General features: G+C 44.2%; 1 protein-coding gene across 1 annotated transcript in view; it reads left to right on the top strand.

The window, feature by feature from the left end:
* The window catches only part of lratb.1 (lecithin retinol acyltransferase b, tandem duplicate 1), a 58,113-nt gene that overhangs the window by 6,758 nt on the left and 45,327 nt on the right, over window positions 1-6,028 (top strand). The gene's annotated exons all lie outside the window — the stretch shown is intronic.

Below are 6,028 nucleotides of genomic sequence, written 5' to 3'. Positions count from 1 at the left end.
ATACATAATACACAACTCAATGTGCTTTATATAAAACAAACATTTAACAGAAAAAAAATTGAGAAATAAAAATGAAACCCAATCACACAGCAAGGAAGGAAGGAAAGGAGGAAAGAAGGAAGGAAGGAAAGGAGGAAGGAAGGAAGGAAGGAAGGGAGGGAGGAAGGAAGGAAAGAAGGAAAGAAAGGAGGAAGGAAGGAAAGAAGGAAGGAAGGAAGGAAGGAAGGAAAGAAAGGAGTACGGAAGGAAGGAAAGAAAGGAGTAAGGAAGGAAAGAAAGGAGTAAGGATGGAGAAAGGAAGGAAGGAAGGAAGGAAAGAAAGGAGTAAGGAAGGAAGGAAGGAAGGAAAAAAAAGAGTACGGAAGGAAGGAAGGAAGGAAGGAAGGAAAGAAAGGAGTAACGAAGGAAAGAAAGGAGTAAGGATGGAGGAAGGAAGGAAGGAAGGAAGGAAAGAAAGGAGTAAGGAAGGAAGGAAGGAAGGAAGTATAGAAAGGAGTACGGAAGGAAGGAAAGAAAGGAGTACGGAAGGAAGGAAGGAAGGAAGGAAAGAAAGGAGGAAGGAAGGAAAGAAAGGAGTAGGGATGGAGGGAGGAAGGAAGGAAAGAAGGAAGGAACGAAAGGAGTAAGGATGGAGGGAGGAAGGAAGGAAGGAAGGAAGGAAAGAAAGGAGTAAGGATGGAGAGAGGAAGTAAGGAAGGAAGGAAGGAAAGAAAGGAGTAAGGAAGGAAAGAAGGAAGGAAAGAAAGGAGTAAGGATGGAGGGAGGAAGGAAGGATGGAGGGAGGAAGGAAGGAAGGAAGGAAGGAAAGGAGTAAGGAAGGAAGGAAGGAAGTATAGAAAGGAGTACGGAAGGAAGGAAAGAAAGGAGTAAGGAAGGAAAGAAGGAAGGAAAGAAAGGAGTAAGGATGGAGAGAGGAAGTAAGGAAGGAAGGAAGGAAGGAAGGAAAGAAAGGAGTAAGGAAGGAAAAAAGGAAGGAAAGAAAGGAGTAAGGAAGAAAGGAAGGAAGTATAGAAAGGAGTACGGAAGGAAGGAAGGAAGGAAGGAAGGAAAGGAGTAAGGATGGAGAGAGGAAGGAAGGAAGGAAGGAAGGAAGGAAGGAAGGAAAGAAAGGAGTAAGGATGGAGGGAGGAAGGAAGTAAGGAAGGAAGGAAGGAAGGAAGGAAGGAAAGAAAGGAGTACGGAAGGAAGGAAGGAAGGAAGGAAGGAAGGAAGGAAGGAAGGAAAGAAAGGAGTAAGGAAGGAAGGAAGGAAGGAAGGAAAGGAGTAAGGATGGAGAGAGGAAGGAAGGAAGGAAGGAAGGAAAGAAAGGTGTAACAGCAGCCGTCTCACGCTGTGCTCTGTGTTTATCAATCAATGGATCAATACTGGGAAATGTGGGGGAGGGGACCAACGATCCTCAGCTGATAAAAGGACTGAAAGTATTGATTGCATACTCTGGTTGTGTGATTGATAGCTGGGTATTGGCAGTTAAAAATCAATCGAGTCGTCACTTATCATTATTAAACTATTTATTACCCACCAGCAGCCTAATATGGTCATAATGAGCTGTGGTGGAGTCATTGATAAAACACTCTGTGATTATCAGATAGATTAATAATAAACAGGGCAAAATGTATTGGCTCCATACTGTTTCTTTCTTTCTTTCCTTCCTTCCTTCCTCCTTTCCTTCCTCCTTCCATCCTGACTTCTTTATTTCCTTCCTTCCTTCCTTCCTTCCTCTTTTCCTTTTCTCCATCCCTCCTTCCTTCCTCCCTCCCTTCCTTCCTTCCTTCTTCCTTCCTTACTTCCTTCCTCCCCCCTTTCATTCCTTCCCACCTTTCCTTCCTTCTTTTCCTCCCTCCCTCCCTCCTACCTTCCTTTCTTCCTTCCTTCTTTCCTCCATCCTTCCTTCCCTCCTTCCTTCTTTTCCTCTCTCCCTCCTACCTTCCTTTCTTCCTTCCTTCCTTCCTTCTTTCCTCCATCCTTCCTTCCTTCCTCCCTCCTTTCCTTCCTTTTTCCTCCCTCCCTTCCTTCCTTCCTCCCTTCCTCTTTTCCTTTTTCTCCATCCCTACTTCCTTCTTTTCCTCCCTCCCTCCTACCTTCCTTCCTTCCTTCTTTCCTTCCCACCTTCCTTCCTTTCTTCCTTCCTTCTTTCCTCCCCCCAACCTTCCTCCCTTTCTTCTTTCTTCTTTCCTTCTTTCCTTCCTTCCTTCCTTCCTTCCTTCCTTCCTTCCTTCCTTCCTTCCTTCCTTCTTTCCTTCCTTCCTTCCTTCCTCCCTCCTTTCCTTCCTTCTTTCTCCCTTCCTTCCTTGACTCGAGGACAACAGGAGGGTTAAATCAATGGAGGCCAAACTACAGATTTTAGCAGCTGCTTGTGTCTGACCATGACTGTAGTTGTGTGTATTTTTGTGTGTGTGTATGTGTGTGTGTGTGTGTGTGTGTGTGTGTTTTTTTGGCTTCTCAGCTGCTAACAGATCTCCGTTTGATCTCGTTGGATTTTAAGGCTCCAGAATGAATAAAAACCTAAAATATTTAAGCACAGTGAGAAGCGTGAGCCTCAATTCTGGGTGTCTTTGAAGTGAATATGACTCGATCTGCATAAAGGTGTAAAAGATGTATATTTTTCTCCAGTGTCATAAATAATAAGTCTAAAGTTTTCAGCACCTTTTTTTAATGCAACCCATAGCGAGGAATAAGGAAAAAGACACCTTAGTAACACTTTTATGATTTCTCTCTGACTGGATATGAAAATAACAACCTGAACTTGTCACCTGTGAGCTTCGCTGGGCGTTACGTAGGTTTCATGAACACCTGTTATCTTTAACTGCAGCTGTGAAAATACATCCTGCTGCCAGAACATCATGGACAGATACAGCCCAATGTGTGTGTGCATGTGTGTGTGTGTGTGTGTAGGTGTGTGTGTAGGTGTGTGTTAATGGATGAAATTGTTGGGAGTTTACAGCAGCTGCATTGCTGTAATGTGCAGTGATTTGTATTCTCCTCCTATGGTTGCCATGGTTACCTGAAGAATACTTTTACATTAAGGAACAATGTGTGTGTGTGTGTGTGTGTGTGTGTGTGTGTGTTTTAATGTATGTCCAGGTGCATTTTCTCCTCTTGAATACTGTAGTAAAATGACTTCTCCCTGTATTATGTGCATGATCTCATATATACAGCTGATTACCTTCCATGCTAAGTGGCCACGGACCCCCAGAAACATGATTTGATTACTTAACATTTATTTATAAGGTGCCACCACTGCAGCACACTATCAGCTAGTCTGAGTCTTTAATTATTTTAGCATATTTTGAGCTCATTTGTTGTAAATTTGTATTCAAACTGCACACACAAAACGGATGCATACTGTAGGCAATCCATCATAGGAGTACTAAAGTAAAGCAGCAACCATCTATTATTATGTTGAATACATTGAGTGTTCAGGGTATAAAATGCCAGACAACAGTGAAAAATGCTGATCATTATCCTCTGAGGCACAAGTGAACATATTCAGATGACTTATTTTCTCACTTATAATGAGCACAAACACAAAAGATGTTGATTTAATTATTATTGAAAACTAGAAAACTAGCAAATATTCACAAGTGAGAAGCTGCTAAAGGCTCATTTTTGGCATTTTTCACCATTTCACCCATTTCTAGATAACTACCATACATAGTGGGGGTCAATAAGGCCCGATAACAAACATTGGCCCAATAGGAGAATAATTATATTCACTGTACTGGCAGAATATATTATTAGTGTACTCTAATAACAAAGATAATCTGGTTCTGTGATACCCCTAAACAGGGTATTCCTACTGGGGGTATTGTCTTCCTTTGTGTCGTCCTCCCGGGTCAAATTGACCCCGTCTGTTTTGACTGTTCCTTCTTTCCTCCCTTCCTTCCTTCCGTCTGTCCTCCCTCCCTCCTTCTCTCTTTCTTTCCTTCCTCTCTTTCCTCCCTTCCTTCTTTCCTTCCTCCATCCCCTTTCTTCCTTCCTTCTGTCCTCTCTTTCTTTCCTCCCTATTACCTTCCTTCTTTCCCCCTCCCTTCCTCCCTTCCTCCTTTCCTCTGTCCTTCTTTCATTCCTTCCTCCCTTCCTCTTTTTCTTTCCTCCCTCCCTCTTACTTTCCTTCCTTCTTTCCTCTGTCCTTCTTTCCTTCCTCCCTCCTTCTCTCTTTCTTTCCTCCCTCCTACCTTCCCCCCTTCTTTCTTTCCTCAGTCCTTCTTTCCTTCATTCCTTCCTCTTCTCCTTTCTCCCTCCCTCCCTCCTTCCTTCTTTCCTTGCTCCCTCCCTCCGTCCTTCCTTCCTTTCCTTCCTTCCTCCCTTCCTTCTTTTCTTTCCTCCTTACTTCCTCTCTCCTTTCCTTCCTTCTCCCTCCCTTCCTTCCTTCCTTCCTTCCTTCCATCTGTCCTTCCTCCCTCCCTCCTTCTCTCTTTCTTTCCTTCCTTTCTCTTTCCTCCCTCCATCCCCTTTCCTTCCTTCCTTCTGTCCTTCCTTCCTTCCCTCCTTCCTTCTTTCCTTCCTCCCTCCTTCTCTCTTTCTTTCCTCCCTCCTACCTTCCCCACTTCCTTCTTTCCTCAGTCCTTCTTTCCTTCCTTCCTGTTCTCCTTTCTCCCTCCCTCCCTTCCTTCTTTCCTCGGTCCTTCTTTCCTTCCTTCCTTTCCTCCCTCCCTCCCTCCTACCTTCCTTCCTTCCTTCTTTCCTCAGTCCTCCCTTCCCTCCTTCCCCCACCTTCCTTCTTTTCTTTCCTCCTTTCTTTCCTTCCTTCCTTTCCTCCCTCCCTCCCTCCCCTCCTTCCTTCCTTCCTTCCTTTCCTTCCCTTCACTTCCCTTCCATCCTTCCTTGACTCGAGGACAACAGGAGGGTTAATATTATCAGATAAGCAGGTTTCTGTTTGAATTTAAATATCTGGATTGGTTTGTTTGTCCCAGATCTAATGATCTAATGGAGTCTAGTTTTAGTACCAAGCTTCTCACATTCATGTGGATTAATCTAAGACCTCTGCAGTTTAGGAAGTCAAGAGGAGTAACAACTTAAACTTGATTAATAGTCTCATGTCTCAAGCTTCGCCCCTCAGTCATAGAACATTTAACCATGCTGACCGAGCCGCTACCAGCCTTAAAAACAGCACGTTATGATACTGCACGTACTACTGGCTGAGCTGTTATCATTAAAACAAGGAAAAAATGAAGAGAAGGCTTAGTGGGAGTGCTTTCTGACAGTCAGCAGGTAAGATAAGCCTCACCGGAGCGCAAGGTCAGTCCAATGTTTGTTGATAAAAGGCTGTGAAGCTTTTCTGGGAAGGATGAAGGCCATCTGGTTTTTTAAAAAGCTGGGGCTTATTTAAAAAGGCAGCAGAATTGTCAACAAAAGGGGATATCTCTGTTCCTGCAGTAACCCTTCAGTCAAATGTGGAGTTGGAGTATAGGCGACTGGACTTCATATCACTAAAATGCAGCAGGGGCGGCGGGGGGGGTTGGAATAATGACCTGCTTCCTGTTATCCAGCCGGCTGTTCATGAGGTTGAGTTTTTACATCATTGATTGTAATGTTGTATTTAAAGTCTGTGTAAAGTAAGAATAAATATGTGTTCTGAGTTTAACATACCACAGAAAAGTGTGTTGTTAACCACCCTGCCAAATTTGAATGATTAAAAAAATCGCCAAATATATGAAATTAGGCTTCAAAGTTGTGTAAAAGTCTGCCTATTTCTCTTCTCCCAAACGCTGTGGGAGTGAAGCCCCGCCCCCTACCAAGTGTCACCTGTCAATCAAAGTCACCACCTCTACCAGAAACATGGACGCTAGGTCTGAGAGCTTTCTGGTGCTAACTCAGCTGCTAGCTCGGCGGCTAGCTCGGCGGCTAGCTCGGTGGCTAACTCGGCGGCTAACTCAGCTGCTAGCTCTGCGTCTAGCTCAGCTGCTAGTTCGGCGGTTAGCTCGGCGGCTAACTCAGCTAACTGGCTACCTGTAGACTGTAGTAGTAGTAGTAGTGTGCCCTGAATGTATTTATACCTCTACAGCAGCAGGGGCGGGTTTATGCTAAA

Source organism: Scomber scombrus, chromosome 23 (assembly GCF_963691925.1).
Source record: "Scomber scombrus chromosome 23, fScoSco1.1, whole genome shotgun sequence".
NCBI lineage: Eukaryota > Metazoa > Chordata > Actinopteri > Scombriformes > Scombridae > Scomber > Scomber scombrus.
The sequence above is the reverse complement of the archived record's forward strand: the minus strand, read 5'-3'. Positions and strand labels throughout refer to the sequence as shown.